The sequence below is a fragment of the Protopterus annectens genome, chromosome 1.part2, assembly GCF_019279795.1.
Source record: "Protopterus annectens isolate FY-2018-M chromosome 1.part2, PAN1.0, whole genome shotgun sequence".
Lineage (NCBI taxonomy): Eukaryota > Metazoa > Chordata > Ceratodontiformes > Protopteridae > Protopterus > Protopterus annectens.
The window spans coordinates 82,561,646-82,579,524 of NC_056727.1; positions in this window are offsets into that span (position 1 = coordinate 82,561,646).

Consider the following 17,879-nt stretch of genomic DNA (forward strand, 5'->3'; position numbering starts at 1 on the left):
GCTTTTCTTTTGAAAATATAAAACTTTTGTGTACTGATCCATTTTATGGAAGAGTTTACAGTCCTTTATTTTAAACTGACTTGTAGGTTCTAGTTTGACATATTTATAGGGAGCTGGCTTGGCCTAGCCACAGTAATCAACATGCAATGAAGTGGTAAATAACATCCAGTTCTGTTCATTGAACAATGGTGGCACATATACCTTTCATTATATATGCATAGTGATAACGTACAGGGAAATAACCCGGGAGTAACCAAGGCTGTCAAGGTTCAAGGGGGAATGGCACCTTTAATTATAATACAAAGTTTGTGGAATCACAAAGGAGATTTTAAATGCACTTGTAGGTTCTAGTTTGACATATTTATAGGGAGCTGGCTTGGCCTAGCCACAGTAATCAACATGCAATGAAGTGGTAAATAACATCCAGTTCTGTTCATTGAACAATGGTGGCACATATACCTTTCATTATATACTCATAGTGTCTTGTCTCTGTATATTTGTATGTAGAAAGTAATACAGCCTGTACATAGGGTCTTAAGGTATTATCTAGAGTTTTAAGCTTGCAAATGTTACTATATTCTCAAGCTCTTATAAGACAAGGGTTTGTTAAAATTAGTGTTTGCATATGTGGCAGCTGAGAGCATCCACTGTTGGCACATAACCCTTGTGAGGACCCATTACTGACCCAATAATCAAGTAGCCTCAATCCTTACCACTGGCAACAGTGGGGGACATATACACTGGGACAATGACAAGTTACACACACAGTATTTCCAGATGCAGCTCTCTGCATCAAGTGCAATGTCCTTAAGAGCACACAGAGACTACAGTTGGTCTGGGACTGGTTTCTCCCTCTTTCTCCAGATCCCCAATAAGACTCCCCACTAGCACAGCTATAGAGTTGAGATATCATCGGACTAGCTAAGCCAAGACCTCCAGTACCCTCTCTGTTCAACCAGTACTTTGTGTCCCTGCTCTAGTAGCTGACACGCACACAGTCTTTGAGATTTGATTTATGCAAACACACACACACACACACACACACACACACACACACACACACACACACACACACCTGGGAAAGGCTGGCACAGGTTTACTAGCTATGCCCCATTTTGCCCAGACTATAGGGTAGTTATTACTACCACCAGACAACTCGTTATCATTGACTTTAAGGCCATTAACAAAGGGTGTCCAATTTTACTGTGTAATGTTACTATTAATCTAAATGGTAGTTTGACCAAAAGCAAGGCTATTAGGAGTGGCCCAAAGTGTCTCCAAATGAATATGCAAGTACTCCCAGAACTTAAATATATCTCACAAATATCAGCCACAATGAAAGGTTTAAATATATTTAATAATAAATGATAAAAAAACAAGAAAGTACTCAGTAAACAATCACAGTTACATCAGAATTCAAAATCACAGGAAATATTTAAAGCAACATTGCAGGACAGTCTCAAATAAATAAAGAAAACATCTAAGATATACTTCACTATATTCCTGTCTGAATCTAAGAGTAATTATTGTACCCTAGTTAACTTACTTCCAGACAAGGCAAGTGTGGTGAATGGATCTTCTAGATGATGTTGTTGGGTCCAAGTCAGAATACAGAATATGCTGTCTCTCTCTCAGAGAATCCTCAAATTAATATCTCAGATATTACTGCTGAGTTAACTTGCAGGATGACATCACCTCATGTCATTTACTCTAGTTCCTAAGCTAAATCCCCATTGCTAAAAACTGCCAGTCTTTAGCATTTACTTGTGAAAAATAATAGCCCTCAGATTTTTGTAGCTGCTTGAAGACATAAAATAATAAAACACTTGCAAAACAATGCAGAAGGCTCCCTAGTTTTAGCCATTCTGTTTCCTGGCTGCATTGAAACCATCTTTTATGGTGCAGCTATAAAATAATTTAATTTCAACTATTTTTCTGAAGTTTTGCAAGTTAACCTTCTATGTTCCAGTTTCCCCTGTTAAAATATATACATTTACACTGTTACAATAGTGTATATACATTTCTGTTCTTTTCCAGTAGGGTACACTGTGGATACGTCTTTAAACTCAATACTTTACAAACCCTTTCAACACATACTTCTGTACCAGCAGTTTGATATACAGACAACATACAGTTCTAATACATTTGTAACACAATCATATGAATCATGTCAATATTCACACATGACATATAATTATTTACAAAATTCCAGGCTGCTGTACTGGCAGTATCTCCCTTTTGTTACACATCTATATAAATCATGTTAATATTCACAAATGACATACAATTATTTATAAAACTTCAGGTAGCTGTGCTGGCAATATCTCCTTTTATCACAACCCTAACAGCAAACTTTTTGCAATCTGAAATAAGGGAAATTTTTAAACGTGATTTATGCTAGTTTTCCAACTTTACCAACAAGTTAGTGATGCGGTGTCAAGATATTGGTTCACTTAATTCAGCCAGTTTACATTTTATGACAGAAATTTTACTGAATGAGCTAAATGATTGACATGGTCCTATGACACGCTGGTAGTTCAATGGTCCCACATGCTACAACAAAAGCACTAGGAGAATCCCAAACAGATATTCAAGGAGACCCTTGCAGTTCCACTCCCAAATCCATACCTCACTGTGGATCTGTATGCTATCAGCATACATAAGTCCCAGAAATTCCTCCATGTCTGTTAAAAGTGACTCTGTCAGTGGACTTCCACCTGTTGCCTTTCAGTCTTGTGCAGGAGGGTTGCTTTGTTGCTTACATGTGTAATCACATTGGTGACCATTCTACAGAACTGTTATGGTTTCTATTTTGGACAACTGTGTTACCTTGCTGTAAGAGGTTTCACAAGACATGTTCATGAAAGGACTGGTCTGAAATAAAGTTCTGGAACATCTGCCATTCGTGCTTACAGACAATCTTCAGTAAAATGCCAATCTCTGCCTAGAAGAACTTTACCCACTTTCTACTTTTTCTTTGTTCCAGCCATTTGTAACTCTAATAATAAAGAAATATACATGTAAGCTAGTGACATTTCACACATGTTATACCCATCCCTCAGCAGCAGCACACAATCATGTCCAGTGTTTACATGGGCTATGTTACATGTTATTCATGATGTAGCACATGCCACTCCTGTGGTTGCAATTTTTGAGGCTGCAGTCAGTATAATGGATCAAGGTGTTACTTTGATTCACTACAGGAGGCCGCATTACCCCACAAAGGAAACTGTGCAGAAACAGAGCTATTTGGAGCAGTCATATTCTGTGACTGTTGTCTAAAACAGCACACATACTCCCTCTACCTAAACTGAACATGTGTGAAAGTGTTTTTCAGTGCAATGTGTCTGGCACTTGAGTTGTGGAAGTCCTACAGGCCCAAGCACCCTGACAGTGACTTACACTGTGAATGTCGTGTACAATGTGACTGCCACCATGATGTTCTCAACTGTTATATGACCTCTGACATTACTGTCTATGCTGGCTAACAATAGGGTGCTGTCTGTGACTGGCCATCCCTCCAGGATGTCCCTAAAATCCTGTAGTATCACCCACATAAGGCTTCCTACAATCCCAACTCATGAATATAACAGCATGGTACAGATGTAGTTCAGTGTCATTCTATAAATGCTACACAGACCTTATCATCCTCCTCTTCCACAGTACTTCCTGAAACAGATAAGACATTGGAATTTGTTGCAGTGTTTTGTGGAGTATTGCCAGGTAAACAAAACTAGTCACTGATACTTTAGGCATTCTTTCTGTCTCTACCAACAAAGACAAGCACACCCTTCCCCACAAGCAGAATCCACCATGTGAGGTGATTCTAAAAGGTATATGGGCACACCAGTCACAATGGTTACACCATGGAAGTCTATGGACTGCAAGATGCAATTGTAATAGCAGCCTAGAAGACAAAGGATACAAGTCTTCACCACAACTAAGGAAAAATGTACAGAAATATGTGACTATCTCCTCAGTAGACAAACTTATATTGCTCAAAGGCCTCACAAATAGTAATATCCACCGGATAGCTGGAACCCTCCCTTAGAGGACACAGCAGCATATATGGCAGGATATGTCAGTTACATAGACTCAAACAGCACTTCACATGCAGTAGTTATCAACACTGAATATCACTCACACAGTCCTCTGCCTAAAATAAGGTCTCTGTCTCCCATGTACTACAACACACATCAGACCTACCAATGTGGCAATACAATTTGTACATAGCAGCACCTGCAGGTATCATACCATGTAAAAAATCATCTCCATGTCCATATTTCCCAAGAAAATGTTCCTGTTCTCAGCTAAACCAACTAACTCAACCCCCTTCCCCCAAAACTTTTAACATAGTTTGACAAGTAATACATACCTACAGCATATAGGAAAACCACTAAACAACTACAGACATCACTCCTCAGTCACTTACCTCATGTCAATTATTTGTAAACGTACGAGGTTTCAGGTTTTAAGATGTATAAAGGCACAGCACTGCATAATCTGAAGAAAATTTTGTAGCATGATGAGTGAACTGATAGTTGCAGCAGTTTTTCTCATGTAATTTTGAAGCTCATAGCATGGCCATTATGTTAATGAGTCATTTAGAATAAATGTGTCTAAATCACATTTTCTCCACAATGTATACATAACCAAGGTAGCACTACAAGGCTCGTTTAACATCATGCATTCATGACAACCTGTAAAGCACAATGTGCATGAGTGTGATGGTCAGGCACCATGGTGGGAAATTAGGAAAAGCTACTTCATTATTATGGCCTGCTGAGGCATTAAACCACAGAAATGGAAAATATGTAGGTACTGTGCTTCTCTTTCAGTCCTTATATGCCAACACTTTCCTGCTGTGCCATGGATGTTCACACTATATTATCGTGGTTCCCCCACCTTCATTGCCTTACACATATGTGCTAACCCTAACTCTAAACATAACCTTATCTGCACATATGATGTTTGAAAATGTATGGCTTATATTTCCTCACCAGATGTGTTTCAAAACAGGAAACTGCAATTTGTGATTTTTGGCATCTAGGCAACCCATTTATTGGAACTCTAGTTTTATCGCAAATAATTTGTAAACATTCAAATTTTAAAGATGTGATTATCAGTAACATTCTTTGTGAGTCTGTGTGACTTACTGCTGAATGCAAACATGTGCCATTTTGCTTGTAGATATAAACTCTGAAGTAACCTTGTGACAAGGAAATCTGGTACGTCAATGAGAAATGGTACAATTCATATAGCCTTGAAATACCATAACAATGCATTCAAGCTAACACTGGCTTATGCATAATTTACTCTACATTCCATACTGTAATATGAATCTCAGTCTGCGATCTAGAGCTCAAAATCAGTGCTGCAAAAATTCCTGATAATTTCAAGCTAATAAACAACTTGAAAACTGTGACTGTTCAGAGGGGAAAAAAAAGACAAAAAATGTAACTATTTTTTTTTGTTTCTGAACCTTCACTTCATATCTGTTACTTGTAACATTATAGAGTCTATAGTGAGTGAAAGTGAATCCAGGGAAAAGCTAACCCCTTTCAACCCAGTCATAAGCAACCTCAAATAAATCAAAATTATTTTTAAATATAGTTTTGTGTTTTTCAGTGCTTACCATTTGGCTTCCACCTTCATTTTTTGGTTTGGTATAAAGGAACCCCTCCCTGGTATAATGCTGATGGCCAAGACCCCTGGACACCCTTAGGTTCCATCTCTGGCCCAAGTGGAAACAGAGAAAGTCCAGGAGAATCAGAGTAGCTTGTAGACCTGGCATGGATGTGGGGTAGTAGGTAGCAAGGCCAGATAATGATGTAAAGGACCCCCCCAAAAAAGAAAAAAAGTAGTAAGTGTGCATCATTGATACTGTGAGGAACAATGAGCCACCTGGACAAAGTATTATAATCTTGCACGTGAGTTGCTTCATTGAACACTGTGCTCCAGTGATGTACACTGTAATGATAACATATGAACAGTACACACTGTGAAGACAACATATGAGTGGTACACACTGTAATGACAACATATGAGTGTTACACACTGTAATGACAGCATATAAGTGGTACACACTGTGATGACAACATATGAGTGGTGCACACTGTAATGACAACAAATGAGTGGTACGCACTGTAATGACAACATATGAGTGGTGCACACTGTTATGACAGAGCATGAGCAATGCACACTGTGATGACAACATATGAGCTGTACACACCGTAATGACAACACATGAGCAGTACACACTGTGATGGCAACACATGAATGGTATATACAGTAATGACAACATATGAATGATACACACCGTAATGACAACATATGAGTGGTATGCACTGTAATGATAGCATATAGGTGGTACACACTGTGATGACAACATATGAGTAGTGTACACTGTAATGACAACAAATGAGAGATACACACTGTAATGACAAGATATGAGCAGAGCAAGGATAGTCACATCAATGAATATCATTGTTAGATGTCCTCTTCATTCATCTTTAAACAGATGCAAATATAGTTGACCCATTGGGTTGCATATCACCTGTGTTGTACATTCATATTGCTAATATTATATCAGCCATGTACTGTCACACAAAACTGATATACCCCAAAGCACACATCATACAGAACCAGCACATATCAGCCAGCTGCAATGTCCTTGAGTGATGGTGTTCTGTTGCAAGTTAAATCAATATATTTTAATAAAACAAAAAAAGAGAAACAAGCGCTTTTGTCTCCACATTAGGAGAACTTATCAAGTTCAAATGTAAAACAAACTGACACCATTTTAAAATATAGCATGCCCACACTGTAACCCAATCAAAAAGGGTCACCAATGAATACATGAATAAATTAGCAAATGCCAGCCCACATAACATTCAAGGCAAGCTTTTTTAAATTAAAGCAATACAAGCCTATAAAGAATGAACTATACAAGTAACATGTTTGGCAGAAAAGTCGCTAAAAAATTGCTGCTAAATAAAACAAATTAATTATATGCAATAGCTAAAATTATGTGCAATAGCTAAAATTAGATTTAAAACTCGAAATGCCCTATTAATACTATAAAACTAAACATGAATATGCAATGCACAGAAAAGCATGTATACATACTAAATGCAACATGAAATCTCACTCTACTGTACAACAATGTTTATCTGTGTGAGATTCATGTATAATAATCTAATATAATAAACACCACCTATAAGGGGAACACACTCAGGACCGGGAACAGTAAATAAAAAAAACTATATGTTAATAAATACAAACTGATATATTACCAATGTAAAAGACATCAGAATTCCAAAAATATAAAAACAATAAACAAAACAGAATATACAACACAATGCAGATAAACATGTGCAATGGCATTGGTTAAACTGAATAGATACAAAAATATGCACAAATAATATATATATAAATAACCACACAAATACATATTATTTCATAAAAAACTATTATCATATAAAAAATATATACATATATATATATATATATATATATATATATATATATATATATATATATATATATATATACCTATGTTGTATCACTGTCAACATTTTTTGTGTACCATAAATAAACAGAATTTATCTCTCCAAAGATTTCAATTTTAAAAAACAAGTGGTAAAAATTGACTCATTTAAACCTGGCCATTGCATGGCATTAGTCCTAAGTTGCCATAAAGCTTCACTTCTCTCAAGCAGTAATGGTCAAGGACCACCTCTTGGACTGTGTTCAAAAGGTTCAACCACAATGTATTTACAAACATGACCTACAATGCTTGGCCAAGGCACTGGACTCTTTTTTTCAATCGTATGTTCCTCAGATGCTCATAAATGCGACTCCTTAATTTCCTCTTAGTTTTCCCTATATAAAAACTAGGACATTTACAGCAATAAGCACAGTAAACCACCCTTTCTGTATGGCAGTTGCAATTTTTCTTTAAACATACTTTAACGTCATTGATTTTATAGGTAGAAGCTTCAAAAATATAATTACAATAGTTACATGAACCACACTTCTTCATGGTGCCCTTATACAATTTCTAACTATCATTTTCAAACATGATCTTGAGAGAATGACCCTTTCTATATACAATCAAAGGTTTTTCACCAATGCATTGCTTAACATCACCACAAGAAGACAAAATGACCTATTTTTAATAAAATATCAACAATGCCCTTGCTTTCCAAACTATAAGTCGTAATGAAAGCTGAATGAAAATTGGGTCCATTATTTCCATTTTGTGTGCCCAAAATAGGCATCTCATAATCCCTTGTTGGTCACAATGTGTCCAAATTATTGTTATTTATAATACTTGGAGATGTCACAACATTATCACTGGCCAAAATTGCACACAAAAAAGCCCCTCCCCCTTTTGTTGATAACCTCTAACATAAGATTGTTCACCAACTCAAAGTGCTACTCCCTTGTCAGGAACATACTTTTTAAAAGTTCACATTCAGAGAGAAAGCACTCAAAATGTGAAACCATATGGGCTGCTCTTACAAACTGACCCTCCACCACCCCTCTCTTCTGCCTATAAAGGTGGGAACTATCAAAATGCAAGAAGCTGTTCAAGTATGTCTCCTTACGATGGATTTCAGAAACATATCTCCTTAATGCATAATCCTTTTGCAACCTGACATCAAAATAATTAATTTCGTCAAGACCGATTGTATATGTAAAGTCCAAGAAATGAGTTGAATCCTTAATATAAGCCACAAATTTAGTGATCATCTACTCAGATCCGTCCCAAAAAAATGAATATGTCATCCAAAAATCTTATATACATTTTACAATAATCATAAAAAGGAGAATTAAAAAGAAACTTCTTCTCCCACTGTAACATAACAATGTTGGCATAAAGACCCCCACAAGGGGAACCCATAGCTACGCCAACATCCTGGATGAAATATTCTTTCTCAAAATAAATACAATTGATTTTCAGGACCAGATTAAGTAATTGCTCATACACATTAATACAAGGCTGAGACACACTTTTTTCTAATAAAAATTCACAAAACTACTCAACCCCAACATCATGGGAGAATAGACGTATACAAATCTTTGACGTCTATAGTAATGAATAAACTTGTGTCTAGAAAATCCATGCTATTAATCCTGTGTAAGAAATCCCACGAATCCTTACATAATTTCACTTCTTCAGAAATCAAGGCTTTTAATCTGATATCCAAAAACCTAGCAAGGGGATAAGCAATGGACCCTGTACTATTCACAATGGGGTGCATAGAAGGGTCAGAAATGTTCTTATGGATTTTGTTAACTGAATTGACTAGGGAAGCAACTGAATTGGATTCTAGGATTACTCAAGATATTGCACATGAAGACAATATTTTTGACTACAATTGCATCTTTAGAAGTATTGAACAAGAAGTGGTGTCCATTAAAACTAGGAAAATGAAAAAAAGATTGAAAGGGACAGGGCACACTATGATGCTAATATGGCTTATCCCCTACCACCCAGGTTAAAAGCTTGGAATAGTAACGTTGATTTGACTAGGAATGCTTTACCGTCAAATAGTCAAGAGTCTTTTTTAGACCAAGCAAATTTTCCACCTTTGAGGAGCTCAGAGAGGTTGAGAGACAGGAATAACCACAGCAACCAGAATAATCAGGGCCAAGGGACATTTTCCATGAATGGAGGATGGTGGGGTCAGTCGAATTATCAGAGAGGAGGGGGGAGGGAGACGTCGGGGGTGGAATTAGTTCCTGTGGAACCTGCTTTTGAAAATTGCAGTGTATTAAAGAATTCTAGTAGTGATTTTAATGTTTTTAATTAGTCTGTCATGAATATTGATGTTCATATTTGTGATTTATTAGCAAAAGGTTTGACTTTTGTTCCTTTAAAGAGTTTTGATTTGGCTCAGACACTGATTGATTTAAAGCAGTTTATTAGAAAGCTAAATCTTAATGTTTTATTCAAGTCTGTTGAATCTGTTAGTAATCCACTATGTATATCTAGCACTTATAATCCACCTGTTCATCCTTCCATTTTGGTGTTTGAACAACTTTGTGAAATTCATGTGTGAAATATTCGGAGAAAAGTATGTCAAATGAATTTAAGTGAAGATGAGACTGAGGGTTTATTTAGTCTGAAAAACAATAGAGATGTTGAGGTTTTAAAACCTGATAAGGGTGGAGGGATAGTGATTATGGATGTATGTGATTACAATACAAGAATGAAGTTGATTTAGGAAGGGGTTTCATATAAAAGGATATCATTGAATGAACTTAATGGGTGTTATAATAGGATCAGGAATGAACTGAAAGATTTGTTCATAGATGGTTCTATCTCTATTGATGAGTACAACTTTTTGTCAATGGCCCATCCAAAGATTCCTTGTATTTTTGGCTTGCCCAAAAATCTTAAGAACATTTCTGACCCTCCTATGTATCCTATTGTGAATGATAGAGGGTCCATTACTTATCCCCTTGCTAGGTTTTTGGATATCAGATTAAAAGTCTTGATTTCTGAAGAAGTGAAATTATGTAAGGATTTGTGGGATTTCTTACACAGGATTAATAGCATGGATTTTCTAGACACAGGTTTATTCATTACTATAGACGTCAAAGATTTCTATACGTCTATACCCCATGATGTTGGGGTTGAGTGGTTTTGTGAATTTTTATTAGAAAATGGTGTGTCTCAGCCTTGTATTAATGTGTATGAGCAATTACTTAATCTGGTCCTGAAAAACAATTGTATTTATTTTGAGAAAGAATATTTCATCCAGAATGATGGCGTAGTTATGGGTTCCCCTTGTGGGGGTCTTTACACCAACATTTTTATGTTACAGTGGGAGAAGAAGTTTCTTTTTAATTCTCCTTTTTATGATTATTGTAAAATGTATATAAGATTTTTGGATGACATATTTATTTTTGGAATGGATCTGAGAAGATGATCACTGAATTTGTGGCTTGTATTAAGGATTCAACTCATTTCTTGGACTTTACATATACAATCGGTCTTGACGAAATGAATTATCTTGATGTCAGGTTACAAAAGGATTATGCATTAAGGAAATATGTTTCTGAAAGCCATCGTAAGGAGCCGAACAGCTTCTTGCATTTTGATAGTTCCCACCCTTATAGGCAGAAGAGAGGGCTGGTGGAGGGTCAGTTTGTAAGAGCAGCCCATATGGTTTCACATTTTGAGTGCTTTCTCTCTGAATGTGAACTTTTAAAAAGTATGTTCCTGACAAGGGAGTAGCACTTTGAGTTGGTGAACAATCTTATGTTAGAGGTTATCAACAAAAGGGAGAGGGGCTTTTTTGTGCAGTTTTGGCCTGTGATAATGTTGTGACATCTCCCAGTATTATAAATAACAATAATTTGGACACATTGCATCCAACAGGGGATTATGAGATGCCTATTTTGGGCACACGAAATGGAAATAATGGACCCAATTTTCATTCAGCTTTCATTACGACTTATAGTTTGGAAAGCAAGGACATTGTGGATATTTTATTAAAAAATTGGGTCATTTTGTCCTCTTGTGGTGATGTTAAGCAATGCGTTGGTGAAAAACCTTTGATTGTATATAGAAAGGGTCATTCTCTCAAGAACATGTTTGAAAAATGGTAGTTACAAATTGTGTAAGGGCACCATGAAGAAGTGTGGTTCATGTAACTATTGTAATTATATCTTTGAAGCTTCTACGTATAAAATCAATGATGTTAAAGTATCTTTAAAGAAAAATTGCAACTGCCAAACAGAAAGGGTGGTTTACTGTGCTTTTTGCTGTAAATGTCCCTCTTTTTTTATAGGGAAAACTGAGAGGAAATTAAGGAGTCGCATTTATGAGCATCTGAGGAACATACGATTGAAAAAAAGAGTCCAATGCCTTGGCCAAGCATTGTGCCGAGTATGTGGGTCATGTCTTTAACTTCATTGTGGTTGAATCTTTTGAACACAGTCCAAGAGGTGGTCCTTGGCCATTACTGCTTGAGAGAAGTGAAGCTTTATGGCAGCTTAGGACTAGTCATTTTCTATCACTTGTTTTTTAAAATTGAAATCTTTGGAGAGATAAATTCTGTTTATTTATGGTACACAGAAAATTTTGGCAGTGATACAACATATATATATATATATATATATATATATTTTTTGTATACTAATTTTTTTTATGAAATAATATGTATTTGTGTGGTTTATTTATATATATTATTTGTGCATATTTTTGTATCTATTCAAGTTTAACCAATGCCATTGCACATGTTTATCTGCGTAGTGTTGTATATTCTGTTTTGTTTATTGTTTTTATATTTTTGGAATTCTGATGACTTTTACATTGGCATTATATCAGTTTGTATTTATTAACATACAGATTTTTTATTTACTATTCCCGGTCCTGAGTGTGTTCCCCTTATAGGTGGTGGTTATTATATTAAATTGATATACATGAATCTCACACAGATAAACATTGTTGTACAGTAGAGTGAGATTTCATGTTGCATGCAGTTTGTATCGATGAATTTCTGTGCATTGCATATTCGTGTTTAGTTTTATAGTATTAGTAGGGCATTTCGAGTTTTAAATCTAATTTTAACTATTGCACATAATTTTAGCTATTGCATATAATTAATTTGTTTTATTTAGCAGCAATTTTTTAGCGACTTTTCTGCCAAACATGTTACTTGTATAGTTCATTCTTTATAGGCTTGTATTGCTTTACTTCAAAAAGCTTGCCTTGAATGTTAAGTGGGCTGGCGTTTGCTAATTTATTCATGTATTCATTGGTGACCCTTTTTGATTGGGTTACAGTGTGGGCATGCTATATTTTAAAATGGTGTTAGTTTGTTTTACATTTGAACTTGATAAAGTCTCCTAATGTGGAGACAAAAGCGCTTGTTTCTCTTTTTTTGTTTTATTAATATATATTGATTTAACCTGCAACAGTTTATAATTGTTTTTTGTTGGCATTTTATATCTCCCTGCACTCCGTTTTTGTTTATATTTATTTTGTTTGTTTTTTATATATTTTGATGGTGTTCTGAGACTGGTCCAGGAAAAAAGAATTCCATTACAGGATTGGAGTTTAGTTAGAGCTTGCATTAGCTGACAGGTATAATTTCCATGGGAGTAGAAAGAAAGAGCAGATGGGAGTAGAAAGAAAGAGCAGATGGGAGTAGAAAGAAAGAGCAGACTGCAAATTACTGCATTCCCTCAAAGAAAGGTTTGAAGTTGGAAATGCAGCCTTGGAATGTGTCTTCAGTTTAGCAGACCACTATTTGGTGGCAGCATTCATTGATGGTTGTACGGAAGCATGCAGTTGTATAGAAAAGGCATAGTTGCCATAATATGATGTACTTTTCATGTTTCCCTCATCCCATGCAGTGATTATAGACACATGACCTCATTGCTGTGATGCCAGTGAAGGCACAAGATGCCCTCATGGCTGCATGGATGGCAGCCCTGCTGGATGGTTTAAAACACTGTGCTGCAGATACATATTGTGAGAAGGAATGACCAATACTGTAACTAGAGTAATAGTAGATGTTGGCAGTCAAAATGGCAAGAACAACTAGTAAAAAGATACAAAACAGCAGACATTGTGGCACTTATGCAACTCATTAAACAATTGCAGCATTGTCCAAAGCAATAGGCACTCACATAATATCTCTTTTGATCATGAGTGTGATTTGTAGCACTACAATGACACAAAAGAAGGTGAATTCTCCTTGACAGACATGCACAGGCCATTTACACTTACACCACACTGTTGGTGTACTTTGGAAGGGATGCATTTAGTGCACTCATACCTCCTGTCGCCATAAGGAAAACATTGTTCATTTCCTGTGACACAGTGTTGGACCACAGAAAAGAAAAACTGATGTTAATGTCAACTGCACCAAGGCACAGTATCAGTAGAAGGAACCGCGTGACAGGGCAGCATGTGATTATGCTGCATAATGCACTTGTTAACCAACAAAAATGGCAGTAACATAATGGTATACCTTTAGTACTATAGAAATGAGAAGGTATATATATTTACTTTTGTTCACCTGGGTTTATCTGATCTGGTTTTTTCAAAACCCCCTTTTTCAACAGAGGCCCAGGGAGAAAAGCTTAAACATATTACAAACATTTTTAAACAGACATTCAGTAATATATATGAAAAAACAAATAAATAATATACATTAACAATTACACATTCATGTGCTTATGACACCATATTCATATAAAATAAAGGTGAATTATTGCAGTATAAAAGATACCTATGCATTAGTCGATTTGAACACCGGTGAATACAAGTTGTGGGACATCACATTCTGAATGAAGAGACATGGTTTGACTCATGGCAAGCTGAAGATGGCAGTCACATTTATCATGGAGATATACGCAGGCAGATACATTGATTAGATAGGTGAAGTATTAGTTGTGTTTTAAATGAGTTTGCATTCTGCAAGGATTTCAGTGGTAGTTAGATGTGATTCCATAGATTATCTACACAATCTGAATAAAGACAGTCCCTGCACTACTAGGTAATTTGGTTATAGTGACTAGTGATTTTTCTCTAGAGCGTACATTTCTTTTGGGGGAGTAGTATTGTATTAAGTTGTAAAGGACTGGCCAAGGCTTATATAGGTGTTTGTGTACTGTAGATAGCTGAGAAATAAATAGGTTATGTGGTAGTTCTACCATTCTAACCAGTTTAATTCTCTCAAAAGTACACAGTGGTGTGTTCCATTGTTTCAGTTTAATGTAGATTTTGCTATTTTATTATAACATTGCTCAGGTTTAGCGAAGACTGGGTCAACATAGAGAAAATATGACAGTAAGTCATCCGGCTATGTTAATGAGGTAGATTTTTTACACTGAGTAATGTATCTAGATTTTGATGAGATTTTTTTTAATCATGTGTGATACTTAATAGACACGTTTCAAATATTCCGTAATTCTGTGTGTTTTTTCTTCCTCTGTCGTTTTTTTTTTTTTTTTTGGCAGAGATAATAGTGAATAGTGCTGTTTTGGTGGAGGTTTGTTTTGATATGAAGAGCAAAAATTAATCTTTTTAGGATTTAGAAATAGATGTGAGTTATTTAGCCATGTTTAATTGGCTAAGAAGGATTGTTGTGTAAGGTCTTGGAGTTTAGAGAGATACTTGACAGAGCAGAATTGGGTAAGACATCAGTGTATTGAACTAGGGTAGCATTTTTGTAGCAGTGAACAATTTGAAAAGTATGTAGCCTAGTATACATCCTTGTAGGACACCAATAGTTACTGGCAAGCAGGCAAAACAATATTTTTTTCCATTTTACTGCTTGTGTTCTATTTCTGAGGTAGCTATAGAACCATTGTAGTGAAGAGTTGGTGAGTCTTAAGGAGTGGAATTTTTTGTAAGAATTTCTGGTAGGAGATGATATCAAAAGATGGTTTCTGGTGTTTCTGTAGGTGTTGACAGTATTAATAAAAGCAAAACAAAAAAGAAGTAGTTGTGCTGTGATGAACCTGGAAGCCTTGATTGGTTGACGGCCAAAGCTGATTATCTATTAGATAATTGATAAGTTGCTGATGAATACATGTTTTCTAATATTTTTGATAGGTGAGGAAAAAAGACTGAAAACATCATGTCAACTGTAAACTTTGGAACTCAACAAAAGACAACCAGTGCTGAGTTTGTTTTATTTTGAGTGGTACAGACAGTCTGAAAGAGAATGAACCGAACTTTGCTTTGCTTGGAAGAGTAGACTGGGATGGAATTAAAAAGGCTCATTGAGAAGTTTGGATAATTTGCTAAAACACAATAATGTACCTAAATGCTTAGTAATAAACTACCATTTTAGTTTAGAACTGCAGCTTCCATGTGTGTTCTAAGTAAGCAAGTAACATGTTAAAGGTGAAGCATGTTCTCTTCTTTGAGAAAATAGTCCAGAATGGTTTGAGACGTTAAGATAAAACTGTGAATAATTCTAGATATATGTTTTCAGTAATCTAATAGTCCCCCAAAATAGTATATGTGGGGTTAATGCAGGTAGAATTTGATTTCTGCTACTTGTAACCACAAATAAAATGGATGGAAATGCTTCTGAGTTGCTGCGTGTATACAAAATTTAGGGTACGGATTGAAATTGGTGTGGGAGAGACATACAGACACAAAGTATGCATTAGCTTAGTGGTAACCAATTGTGAATGGAGCACCATTGTTAGTAAACACTCTTGTAAAAATAGTTGTTCTTGTTTGCTCTTGTTAATATTGTCTTTTTATGCTCACAAATTTCTAAGTGCAATTATTGTCATGATCAATTTGTTTAGCTAAAATCTAATAACTTTTTTCAAAAAAGAATCTTAGACTCTGCCCATAGAAAGTTACAGTGCAAACTGTAAAAGCTCCATTGGATGGAAGTATTCCTGAGTTAATATTTCATATTGTGACATTTTCCCAATATGCCTTTCAGCAGTTTAAAAAATACCATATGCACATCTTCCCTAAGCAAGCTCATAGCACTTCGTAAAAGTATTTAGCACTTCACGTCATTCCATCGTGTTTCTCATGCAATCTCTTTTAAACTTGGTTTGCTATTTATTTTTTACTTTAGTTGCCGAGTCCGCATTCTTTTTCTGGCTCTCTGCTTTGAGAAGCCTGATGAGTCTATTCAGATAAGAATGCAGTTAATATTTTGTCATGAGTTCCAAAGCTTTCCTGTTGACGCAATGTTCTCAGTCTGTTTCTTTCACAGACTCTTGGGTCCTTTTCTTCAGGCACTGTTGTTCTTTCTATCTCACTGAGATGACTCACTTTTTGCTTCCTGTCATCCGTATTTACAAGGAACAGTGTGTCTTCTTGCATTCTGACATCTGTATGGAATCCTGCTTCACACACTTTACTGTCACTGCTGTCACTGTAGTCTATTGGAGCCACTATTTTATATATATATATATATATATATATATATATATATATATATATATATATGTGTGTGTGTGTGTGTGTGTGTGTGTGTATATATATATATACACACACACACACACACACACACACACACACACACACACACACACATATGAGTGTGTGTCTCTGTGTGTATGTGTACTTAACTGCATGAAATTTCTAACTTCTGAACTTCTGATTGACATTTTATTTGGTGATCATACACCTGTGATTTGTTTGCTTTCTAATAAAAATAAAGATCTCAGTAACTTCACTTTCATGTTACATTCAGCAGCCTTAATATTCTGCAGACTATAGTATGGAAGGTACAGCCATAAATTGGGATACAGAAGTATGAAATCCTTTTTTAAAAATGTTTTATCAATGAACAGCATTTTGCAATAATTAATGTTTCACTGTCAGTTTGATATCCAGTATTGGAAGTTGATCACTAATATACTGAACTTTAATATTGCATGGATGGATGAACAATTTTCTTCTTGCCAATATTACTTTAGGGATTATGATAAATCTTAGTCCATTTATCAGTGCGCAGTGAAATACCACACCCTAAATAGTATTTTGAATGTTATTATCAGTAAATACAGTGTATATAACAATGTATGTGGAAATAGTTATTCAGACGTTACTTTCTTCCAATAGTAAACTGTTCCTTTCATGATGTGGAAAAAATGAAGAAGGTTATTTAGGATAAATTATTGTCAGAAATGGAAAGGCTGGTACTTGAAATCATACATCAGTATACAAATATTGAAAATAGATATATGGCCACCTGTAACATGATTTTCTATAAGATTATAATAGCAGCTATACATGAAATATTGTGCTGTGATATAATTTATATTGACTTAACTTCAGCATTTAATAGGGCCATACACAAAATACTGATCTGTAAATTAGAACAACTAGATATTGATGTACTCTTGATAAGATGGGTAGCTGTATG